We start from the raw sequence: 13,455 nt of genomic DNA, 5'->3' as shown, positions 1-13,455 counted from the left end.
CAGTATCCAACAGCTTGTTAAACGACTGCACTGACATTCTTGCATAGTTAAAAAAATCTGGAAGTTTTGTTTTGAGTGCCGCTCGAGAAGCAGGGGGTGAATCCAATACCGTTTCTTTTGTTTTTATCTTTCCCTTATGTTTAAGAGGTAAATAATAACTGCATCTTCTACGTCCATCTCGAGGCATCGCTCAGTGCAATTAACTGGTGACATTGGGGCCTGGCTGCTACAACTGGCTGCAAGAATTAGCTGCCCCGTTATTGTGACTGCTGCACCCAGGCTTCCTAGTGCGCGGCCAGCCCTTTTTTTACCGTGTGAAATAAAAAATATCGGGATTCAGGACCAAAAAGCAGAACAACTTAACGCACAGTTCAATATTTCTAATATTTATCTCTACAATAACATGAATCATAAACAGCACAACACAAACTACAATATTTTTTCCCGTCACTCGTATATTTGTACTTGACTGAATATTTTAGTTCCTAATAAGTTTCTTTCTGCTATACTTCAGTTGAGGCATGGTCTAAAAAGATCGTAGCTAGGCGATGCGCGGATTGTGCAAATGACGCGTGGCGAACGAAATATAATTTATCATAAAAATTCAACATGCGTCCATTTAATGTTATGTTTATTGTTATATTACTAATAATAGTAGTAGAATTCATCGACATGTTTTCTTTTTCAAGTACATACGTAAAGTTTTTTAGTCATCTTTACACGATTTAAGAATATATTCATCCGACGCCATGACAAAACAAATCGATGTGCGCACACCTCGACTGCCGGTCTCCGGTTGCCGCCGAGTGCGATATTTCGTCGCACCTACTGTTGAAAATTATTTGCCGTTTCACTGAAGTACGCTCTTAATGTATTAGTAAAATTCAGCACATGGGTGTAGGTATATCATGTTAAATTGAGTTGATTATATATCGTCTCTGTTCTGGCACACTAACTGGAGAATACTAGTTTTGAGTAATTTGACATTGAAATTGTTAAAATGTTTGAAATGGTCTATCATGTGAGTTTATTAAGTAATCGTAAAAAGGATGACTTTAAAATAAAGACTGTTTATTTATTAAGAAGGTTTCCAGACGCTAAAGTTTGAAATAAGGAACATTTTGGTATAACTAACTCAATATGTCATTTTTCGAATTAGTGTCTTCTGCCAGAACAGTGACGATATCCAAACGTCTTATTTTGTATTGTAAACGTATATGTTGAATAATCGTGAATTTAGCTGTCCCACGTGGGGCAATCTATTTTTTCTCAAAAAGCGGGACGTCTGGCAACGCTGATTGAGATACATAATATGCGCATAAAAAGAATGACTCAATATTCAAGAAGTGTTACGTACCTACATTATAGATAATAGAGAATTATATCATATAGAGCAGGGCTGGCGAACCTTTTTACGTACGCGTCTCAAAATTTCCCAAAATAATATTTTTCAATTGTCTGACGTGTCAGCAGTTTTTCATGACGAAAAAAAAATTTTAAGTTTTCTAAAAAAATATTTTTTACGAATTCCATTAAAAAAGTTTAAAAATTACAATGTAGTTCTTGATATTCTATCTTTCACTATATTTCTAGACGAAGGCATATCTTTTATTCTTTGAATATTTTTCCCTTGTGTTTGTTAGTTTTTGTTAGTTTTTAAAATTCAATTAAACCCTACGAAAACCAAGCCATAATAGATAATAGTCAAAAAATACTCGTCTATCTGTAAAATATCTAAAATAATGCCATTAAATCATATATTATTGTGGATATTTTATAGACAGAATAATATTTTTTATCTATTATTGTTTGGTTTAGGCTAGGGTTAGTGAATTCAAACAAATTAACCAACAACGTGTATAATATGTATTCCTAACTCAACTAAAACAAATAAGTATGAATGGAAAAGTGTGGATAATTTTGTCGGATCGCTCAAAGTATACCAAAACTATTATGATTTGGTTTAGACAGGGTTTACTTGATTTTTGAAAACTAACCAGCACCATCAGTAAATTGTAGTCTTAGTTCAATGAAAAAAAATACGTATGACTAACAAAGTTTAATGTGCACTATTTATGTCAGATCTTAACAGCCTACCTCCACCCTTCGCCACTGATAAAAGGTGACTGTATGTATACCTACGTTTCAAAAATGGATAGAACTCCTACTTATAACCTACACAATATGTGTGCTCCATTTCAGGATTTTACCTAGGTACTGATTAAAATTATTGTATTAAATAATTTAATTTGTATTTTTTATTTACTGATAATATAGGTATTTTTTATTAATATTAATTCAAATATTGTGATTTAAGAAGGTAGGTATAAGTATTAATATTTACATTTGTTATGTGACGGTTATTATATTGTTATTTGATCAAACACCCAAATCTCAAACCAAAAGTTGAACTACCTACCTGAAAAATAAGTCCGCCATCGAACTCCATATCAGACTGTCCTTCACATGTTTTAAGCTCCGCGGGCCAAGAGACAAAGTAGAGGATATTAATGTACCTGTCTAGCATCGCATACAGAAAACTGTACTTATACATTTGGTAGTTTTCATGCATCACAGTTTACCCTAAGTTGTTGTATCGGTAACAGATGGCCGTGTAGGTACATGTCCCCCACATTCTGAAGTGGGCCCCCATAAATATCGCTAAGGTTAAGGATAGTGTGATGTTCTACACAAGTGTTCCATAAATGGTAGTCTCTAATGGAACACCAGGGTTTCGCAAGGTAAAATTACGGGCGTTCCGTGTATTTTTAGCGAGTTTTATTAATTATTGTTGAACTGTCGGCGCTCGGCATTCTATTGTGAAGCAATGATCGCGATCCCTTTTTACGGTAGTCAAGTAACATGCGACCCTTCAACATATTATTTGATAAGTATCCATTTGTATTAGTCTGGAAACACACTAAAAATAATTCAAATAATTTCTGCTATGAATTATCATTTAATTAAGTATATAAATCATCATATCACAGAGAATTGCATCACATAGACACGTATTAATTTGTAAATGTTAATATATATCAAGTGAAATAGCACCGCAGGCGACTGTTTTACTATTAAAACAAATTTGTGATGTGTGTTTATGTCACTTAACTGGTCAACCTCCCACGCCGGGCCCCTCTGAGCCTGAGCCCCAAGGCTAGAGCTCTGTCGACCGTCCATCCCCTTGTGGGGGGCTATGGTCGTGTAATATTGATGTCTAACTAAAACATTTAGAAAAAAAAAACTACTAGAATACAATAGAAAAACAGGAGAGGGTGGTATGTAAATTATGAATACAATGATATCGCATAATTTATATAAAATTCGGGTAGGTGGTCTTACGTATCACATCGTATTTATCAAATTAATGTTATTATTGAATCTATTAGAATTGGAACATTATCTACTGTCTGCAATGCTCCACCAACCACGCGTCATTGTTTGATTTCAGTGCTATACGGCCACTACTCCATAATATCAAAAATTTTGGATGCTGACCTTTATTGAGATTTTACGTAGGTACGAGTCCGGGCAAATATAATATATAAGTCTATGTCCGAGCATTCTGATCTAAGTTATAAAACATTTTCAACGTATGGTTACGTGGAAGCTTCTCAATAATTTATTGTACAGTCATAATATGGATTTTGAAGATATATGGAAATGTTTGTCTTGTATCAAGATCTGAAAATCATTGATGGATCTGTAGTTTCAGAGAAAATAGTTATTTCAATTTATTTATTTTTAACATATTGTGGACATTACAAATTATAAGTTTAAGACGTCCATAACATGACATTTAGAAACAAAGAAATATAAAACAGTAAGTATTACATAAAAAAAGAGATAGATAGTATGTTATTAAACAGTAGAAATATGTACATACAAAAATATTAATTATATAGGTACAAGGAAGTACACCAGATGAGTTAAGCAGACCCTATTTTAAGAATTTATAAAACAACGTTCACCTATACTCATCTTACGTAGGTGGAATATATCAACACCCGAAGCAATTTCGTTGAACATAGTTATCACTCTCCCAATTGGCATTACCAGTGGCAGGTTGGTTCTGCACCTTGGGAGAATAAACAACTGATATTCTCTATTTCTAAGATAGTTATCAAGGACACACAGGTCAACACTGCCCAGAATGGCAGAGTTCTCATTTATACTTCGTATAAGTCGAAAAAAATACGTAGCTAAATAAAGATTTCTTCTAAATTGCAAACTGCAGTATGTAAGCATGCCTAAGAGAAAGTCAGTTGGATAAAGCCAGGGATGGTATCCGTACAACCTCAAATAAAGGAGTGTAGAGAATTTCTTCTTAACCCTCTCCACCATAAGGCCATACTTCAACTGATGCGGTGCCCAAACAATAGACCCACTCTCAAGTCTGCTTCGAACTAAAGAATTAAATAGAAGTTTTAATACCGTAACATCCAAAAAGATATACCTATCCGCTTCAAATTTGTGGATGTGGCTGGCGCACACAAGGGGGGAAGGTTTGGGGTAATCTCTTCACTTAAAATATTCGGCAGGTTTGCATTAGTTTTTGTTATTTACTACATTTATTTTGCCTCTACGTGCTCCTCTCTCCCTATTAACTTAATAGGGTCCTGTGATTCGCCCGATTAACACCGGGTGTGGTGCGGATCGGATGTGGTTTGGTGGGGCCTTTAACAGCAATGTTCTTTTTCTTCATCAAGACCTCATGGCCGAGGATCGTGACGCAGATGAGTTGCATGTCAAACAGCCTTCTCAACGGGTTGACCTATACGGGTTACTCTATATACGATACGCAGTCACTCATAATCGGTAAAATTATCTGGGGCATCGAATGTTTGCTTTAATATTCCGATGCGGCGTGTCTTAAAAACTAGACAGCGCGACGACACAAACTGACACTAACAATTCTGATAAATATGCCCGTTAAACCACGCGTTATAATAGAACTACTTGTAGGTAAATGCGACAGCTCGCAGTAACTCGTAGATAACACCTGCAGCTAAGTTGATTATTGCTAGACTCAATTCAAAGTGCAGAGTGTCTGGGTATGGGGAATGTGCCTGGAACAGTGCGGTATTCCGCGGGCGGAGTAAATGTGGAAGTCACTTTCTAGATTTTGTTAACTATTATGGACAAATGTTAAAATACTATATGGACCAAGGCCTGAACAAAAACGATGCATGAGTGCGAGTGAGAAAGTATTCGGCACCCTTATAATCTCTGCGACACGCGCTAGAGTAAGATAAAAGGTCTACATATTTTTGAGTCAGTTTCCAAAAGTATCGCTGGCAAATCGTGGTGAATCGCTTCACGTAGTATCAATAATCTGCGAGTTCGTGTTGCTAAATTTGCTATTTTTTGTATTAAACATAAAGTCAGTGGTATATATTTGTAGTTAATTAAGTAGGAAAGGTGGTTCTGCGCGTTGTATTAAAATATGGTAGCCGTACTGATAAGCAAGAAGATGGTATTACGTTTCATAGGTAAGTTGATACATGTTCGTGACAATTTATTTGTATATTATTATTTATTTTAATATCAGTGACCTAGTGTTTCTTTAAAATAACTTAAATTATGGATATCTTTACCTAATGGTTGCATTTTGACCGCTTAAAAATCGTCTAAGCGTCTAGTGCGAGCACTTTGGGCGAGCACTAGCGAAATGGTATATGGTCTCGAACATTTGTAGGCGAATGCGTTCGCTCGCCCACAAACCAAACGCACGGCACGTAGCTTCATTTAGCAATGCAACGGGTGGCGTCTAGATGTATCTATAGTCTATGATATGGACATTTTTTTTCAAAATTAAACAATCATTATGAATGAAGATTTCACTATTTACATTGCATTACATTACATGTTTAATTGTATAGGGAAAGTAGAAATGTTCATACAATATGGAAAATCTCAATTATCGTATATGTTTCAAGAACAAAGAAGTGTAAAATCTAAAATAAAGTGATAGAAATTGTGGGTAAAGGTTGGCATAATATGTAAATAAGTACATACCAACGTAAGTAAGGTCCTACAAACTTGACCGAACAATAAAACAAAAACAACACCTTTATCAACTCATATATTAAGTTAATGTTGATTGGATATGTATAGTCAGTGCCGCATTGAGGTATACAAAACGTGTATAGTATCCCCTTATTAATTATTTTTTAAGAAATTAAAAATCCATAATATAATGAAACATAAATATTAGTAGGTACCTACCTACTAGATATATAATATAATATAATGTGTGGATTCGATAGGGTGAGTTTGGTGCAAGCGCTACTTTATCAATATTGACAAAAAACAAAATAAGTAATATGCATGAGCTCTCATCTGAATTGCGTACCTACCTTGATTATTGTTATAGCATAAAGACCATAAAGCCTTGACGAGAACAATAGTAGCTAAACTTTTTCCAATACAAAATCATGTTTTGTTTAAAACTCAGCGCATGTCTACACCTCATAACATTTAACTAAAACAATGTAGATTCGACTAAACTTTGTGATGTCTCGATTTTTTTCATTTCTGAAGATTCGAGAATCCTCTGAATTCTCAAAAAATTGGCATTATTACGAAATTACTTAAGTACCTACATGTTTTTTTGTCGGAAAATTACAGATTTTTTTTTTAAAATAAAAGTCAAGAGCTTTTTTTTATTGGGATTTTTAAGAAATTCTATTCGAAGCTTTTTTACCGAGCAATTCCAATCAGTTTTTTTAAAATTCCGGTTGCGGTTATCAGTTTAGTCTAGTGACAATTTCTTGAGAAATGAGAGTTTTCCAAATTTTTGAAAATTAATTTCTAAGAGATGGATAATATGATTAGGTATTTCTGGAGACTTCTCGATTACAACATCTAGTTTAGGCCTTCCAAATCGTAGATAACTACGTGGTTAATTAAAACTGCTCCCTACCACATGACCACGCGTCATAATTATAATGAAACGGTAAGCATTTCACATCGAATATTGCCAAATTTGCTCCGTTAGTGTATTAATCGTATTAACAGAAATTTAAACAATTGCACACGAATAAATTTAGCTCATATTTAAAGTAATTTCGGCACGCAAGAAAATATTTTGACGTTGAAAAATTAAAATTTACACATACAAATTGGTAGAATGTGTCGATGCGAATGCACATTTCGTGTTGAATGTAAACACTAGTGGTGTGAGTGTCGTTCGTTGAGTTTTAAAAAGGTTTTTAAAAAGACTGACCTATTTAAAATTCAATTTTTTTTTCGTCTGTCTCAAAATAAATAGGTACCTATTGTCATTTCCCTCCATTTTCGAAAGTGAAAACACTGTGTCACTTTGCTTCGTTGTATGGATTTTCGTCTGGATTCAGGACTTGGAGGTGGATAAATAACACACCGGAATTGTGGTGGAAACGGCAAGGTATATTTACGTTAATATATTCTAAATGGTTATATTTTTATACAAATTCTATTTAATTTAATTTTGACGGATAGCGAGGTTAACACTGCTTACTACGTTGCTGTCAAATATGCTTCTCGTACGTATTTTTTAACGGCATTCAGACAATGTTGACGGTCAGGTATTTAACATTATTTAATTATTTTCGCAATCAACCCTTACTATTTGTTGATTTGATACCGATTAGGGCCTCTCCAGATTCACAGAGACATCCCCAAATGGGGACCATTCGGGGGTGTAACACTACCTACTAGTGGAGTGCGGTGGCTTTTTTGTAGGGATGCTGTGACTATTGTATATAATACATTATCTATTTTAGGTTTGTAACTAATTGAATATTGGTTGGCAGCGAATGAAGTAGTGAGGTCGGTAGTATTGTAGAGTGCCAGCTTTTTTAAGTTCTATAAATATAATGTAATAATTATAATACTGGGAATGCTGTGCATCTACAGCATTTACGAACCGCACACCACTGGTAACTACTCCCTTGCATATAATTTCGTAAAATAACCTACCTAAATCCTTTTCAATGTGAATTTTATCACTGTAAGCAAGTTATATTAATAGTCCGATACAATACAATTTATTCATTGAAGCCATCGATCTGTAGGTATATCGTGGTGGCGAAGGGTGCCAGTTGAAGGGAAATAGGCTAGTAATAGAAAAAAGTCGTAAGAAAGCCATATAACGGGTGTTTATGTTGATTTTTTTTTAAATTTATCTTCAGTAGTTTACTGAAACAATAATTACTGAACAAAAAAATATTTTATTTTTTTATAAAATAGATACCATGTAGGTAACAAAATATATATTTTAGTCATTTAAGTTTAGCTTCTTATCCAATAGACCGCTAGGATCTAGCTTATTATATAAGATAGATACGTAAAGGTGTAGTCGTTAGATGCGCGACTCTTTTCATATAGTGAACCAGAACAAAGAGCAAATCGTGTCAACATTGCAACAATACAAAAAGACATTGGATTATGATTATCCTGAGCCTTGTTTTTCATGTGTTAGTAGAAGATTCTATAGACTCATATACGTTATAATATCTATGTGAAGTAAGTGAATCCAAAATGCAATTAAGTTATAATACTTAGATACATATTGTGACTCTGTTGTGTTGTGTTATTTCTTTAAGTGATTATTTTTCTTAAGAATGCAGGTTTAAATAATTGTCCAGTATCGAGTCTTCGCCACTGGTATATCCTTGGGCACTGGCCATAGACTGTAGAACAGTGGTTCTCGTGTGCGGCCACCAGAGGATTTTGCTGCGGCCACTAGCGCTTTACAGAATAATATTTCAAAAATGTATTTATAAAAATATGAAATTCGTTGAATACACATGATTTGTCTTAAATTTCTTTCCACGCTCAAATTTAATGATAACTTCGCCTTTTCAGATGATGACAATTGAAAATTTGATGGGACTACAAACTAGATTAACATCATTTTCAGTATTTAATTTAATTAACTGGGCTAACGTTAAAGATGCGTTATTACAAATGAGTCATGACCAAGTACTTAAAAAACATTTTAATAATACCAGGGTTGAAAAATTTTGGTCGAAGTTATACTTTGACCATGAAGTCAATTCAAAGAATTGGCACCAATAATTGTTTTGTTACTATTGTCGATTTTCCTACTACTGTATACTGTGAAAGATCATTCAGTGTAATGCACTGCATAAAAAACAAATATCGAAGCCAGTTGACAGACGTAAATTTAGAAGCAGCCATGCGGCTCTCATTGGAAAAAAGGAGTATGGAGGAATTTCTATTTGCATTATTTTTAAATAAATAGATACGTACTAAAATGTTCAAATGTTTTTTACTAAATGGACTTGTCTATAAATAGATTGATCCTTTTTTTGTAGTCTGCTGTAGAGTGAATTTGCTTTGTGACTCGCGATCAACAAGGTATGCACTCAGAGCTTCTAGTTCGGCTCCTGCGATATTTCCCACCTGACGCCGCGGCTAATTATTATTGGCATTGCCTATGCCCTATACCTGTACATAGGCATCTGCGCGTACCGGATAAATGCAATGAATGAACAATGTGCTTTTGAGTAAGGTCACACTTAATTGTCCACCGGATGGGTTGATGTTGATGGAAATGGCCAACGGTAACGTCATGTTTTCCCGCCGCTTCCTCCTTGTCCGGCCTAATGTTTTAATCGTGTTCTTCGGAGGAAGTTAAGGTCCGGAGACACCGTTCTTGCTTTGTCCGTTTGCCCGCGTTATTGATTTGCCGGGGTGGGAACACTCAACCAACACAATGGGGTACAATCGCTGTCTAACGGGTTCATTGTAAGCGGTCGCTTAAAATTAATTTATTCACATGTGCCTACCTTTCTATACACACTGCTATAGCTGATATTAAGCAATTAGGTATCCTACGCAAACGCCAAACAAACACAAGAAAATAAGTAGGTAGGTACCTACCTTAAAAATAAATTGTGTTATAAATAATAAATCAAAGTCAGTCCAGTTGAATGCATCAATTATTTGCCACGGGTATTCCAGTTGCCAGCGTGTATGTCGTAAAATTTCGAGAGGAATACGATCACTCCGTTGAGATACCTGTTTAACAACCAAATCATCCGGCTCACGATCCTCAGTAATGAGTTCCTGACAATAATTTGTATTTATTTAGTACCTGAGTGGGGGTCCGATGTTATGGAACAGCGGGATCAACTTCATATAAACTGGTTTTATCAGAATGTAATATTATACCTATATAACAGATTATGTTACGTAGGTAAGGTACCTATGGATAATAACTTGTTAACAGTCTGATTTGAAACATTGATTGAATGCAGTCGATGCTTCCTTCTTTAGGGCTGTTGTTGATACTGATTTGAAAAGCTACATATTCTATATACTTCGATCTGTTTTGTTCTCTTGCCTCTTTCAAATTAAGTTGCTCCAAAATCCACGACTAATTATTATATCTGGCGACTGCTTATTTTTAAAAATTGTATTTTTCTTTTCTTGCATTGCCTGTCCTATCTATGTACTTATATTAATACTTAATTATACCTACTTTTGTTATGTTTTTCTATTTTTTTAACGATTTTCAATAACTCTCCAATTATATTATTCATTACAGCTGTAGGTACATATTATTTGATCTAATTTAATTTGATTTATTATGCTTTTTGTGTCCGCCTATTATTGGGACCATCACATAGGTAATATTTTTGTTCTATATAGTATTCATATTTTTATCCTCTGTGATTGATCCTGTTGGTTGACCTAAATAAATAAGTAAATAAAAAATAATAATTTATCTATATTAAGCATATCATTCTCAGACGTCTAGGTTTGATAAGAAACGCAGACTCAAAGAATACAATAAAAAGAGGCGTGCAACAATGTGTGATAAAACAAACCTTATCAAATGTCAGAAATTCAGACGTCAATTATTATGCTACTTATTAATACTACACAACAGCTTTAGGTGATCGAGATAATCACGAAGAGACGCTTTACGTGGGAGTGACACGTGTTCCGGATGCCGCCAAAGAGTGCGATACTTTGTACCCTTATGGCACAGCATCAAGAGTTCCGTCGTCGTGGCCGGCCCTCGCTCACCCTGCAGCGGTGCTACAAAAGCGACCTACGTGTTGCAGGTATGACATGGCGGGAGACGCAAGAGTTGGCGATGGCCCGAAGGAAGTGGCGCGAACGTGTGCTTGCCCTAAGCCCCAATGCTGGGTCGTGATAGGGTGAAAGGAGAAGAAGATTGATAAGAAATATTGGTCAAATTAATACAAAGATGGTACTCCCCCCTTTATGTGTATAAAAGAAAATCGTAAAAACGATCTTGAACTTACAATACAGAGGTTTTTTCATCAGTGATGAAAGTCCATAAAATAAAATTTGAGTGTTTAATATTCAGTGCATGGAAATAATATTATCCCTGAATTAAACACACGTTTCCGATAGACAAGGTAATTAATTGATGGGCTGTGTTTCACTATTGGTATCACATGCTACTGATTCGAGCAATTCTGCGTTTCATACATGACAATAGCTTCATTGTTGCAAACATTAGTGTATAGTTACTAGTAACGCCATAGGTATTACATTGACTACACAAAGCCATAACACCGCCAGATGATGTGGGAATCTGTTATACAATATTATGAATGTTTGTTTTATTTGTATTACAGTTCATTTAGGTACATATATTTTTACACTTCGTAAGCTGAATGCAGAACAATTATGACTATTCTAACTCACATTTGAAATATTTTAGAAGGGACTTCTTTGAAACAACCTACTTCAATTATTTATTACTTGTAATGTATATGTTACGCCGAATGTGCGAAATTGACTATTACATGAAATGGGCAAAATTTTGTCTAAAACATGAAAAATGCAAGCCCGTTGCCTTATTCATGAATTGGGCAAAATATCTGCCGAGTGCGTGAATTCGGCAGTAATTTTTCTGCCTAGTTCATGCCCATGGGTGCATGCATTGGGCAAATTAGATAGTAGCGCTACGGTGGTGTTTTTTGCAACTAATCAAACTAACCAAATGTATCAAATGTCATTGATTATACAAAAATATACCAATCAATAACTACAATAACGTCCATATCCATTTACTATACCTACCCAATAAAAATCTAGAACTATAATATGATAACGGAATAATTTTATTAAAAGGTATTTTCGCGATTTGATTCGTGCTTGGGTTTCAATCGTGCAATGGTCGATTGTGTGTTTGTGATAGTTTGTTGACACTTGTTAGCTAATCTCAAAATGGATATTCAGTTGAATTCAGAATTACAAAACCTAACCTAACCTAATAATAATAATATTATATTATGTCCAATTATAACTAATAAAACCATCCGTATTAAATTTACTTTTTTCTACTGTCATGTTGACAGTTTAAGAATTCCATACCCTGGCGAATTCACGCATTCGGCAGATAATTTACCTTATTCATGAATAAGGCAACGGGCTTGACTATTACATGAATTAGGCAAAATTTTGCCCATTTCATGTAATAGTCAATTTCGCACATTCGGCGTAACATATACGTCTACATCATATTTTAGTAGGACTATTGATGAAAATAATGATGCATAAATGAGTCTATATAAATAATAAATACCCATACATAATTTTGAAAACACTGAGAAAATATTAAGGTGACGCATCAGTGAAACGCCAAATAATTTTCAACTGTACGCGCGACGAAATTTTGGACTCGCTGCCATTCACTGAGAGAATGTTGACCCGGGAACACGTCACTTTGCTGCGTGATGGCGACGGGTCAATTAATTCTAAAATCGTGTAAAGATGACTAAAAACGTTACCCATTTACTTTAAAAAGAAAACATGTCAATGAATATATTATTATTGTTACTAATAGAACAATAAACATAACATAAAATGGACGTATGTTGGATTTATATGACAATTAATATTTCGTTTGACAGGCGTCATTTTCACCCGCCACCCGCAATCCGCGCATCGCCTAGCGACGATCTTTTTAGACCGTGCCTCAACTAATGCATGGCCTTAAATGATAACCATTGGAAAATAAAATTGAAAAAACTAAGACACTCCGCAGGAATCGAATCTGTATCTCTCGGGTATCGCGCCCACGTACATTGACCACGATGCTAAAAGAGTCACACCTATTTAATTACGACAAATTTTAACTAATGGCTTTTAATACTCATTGAAGCGCTTTCTAAATTGAGCTACTTATTGGCGATCGGCTTTTTTGTATTTTTTTTAAATCAAGTACGCATTACTTTAATTACTAACCGACGTTACGGATCATTCCAAGATTTTTTGTTGTAACTTACTTAAACTTGCTAAAAAAAATTTTTATTTAACGAATAATTCACAGGATATAAGAATGTAACATTCTTGATATTGAACATACATAATTTTGACAACACTTCTGAGAAAATATATTATAACGAATAGAAAAAATCTTTTTGAGAAAAGTAAGTCTTACTTAAGTACGTATATCTAATA

This window comes from Rhyacophila brunnea, unplaced genomic scaffold (assembly GCF_057557595.1).
Source record: "Rhyacophila brunnea isolate RB1 unplaced genomic scaffold, BYU_Rbru_1.0 scaffold_1, whole genome shotgun sequence".
Taxonomy (NCBI): Eukaryota; Metazoa; Arthropoda; class Insecta; order Trichoptera; family Rhyacophilidae; genus Rhyacophila; species Rhyacophila brunnea.
This window is presented reverse-complemented; position numbering follows the sequence as displayed.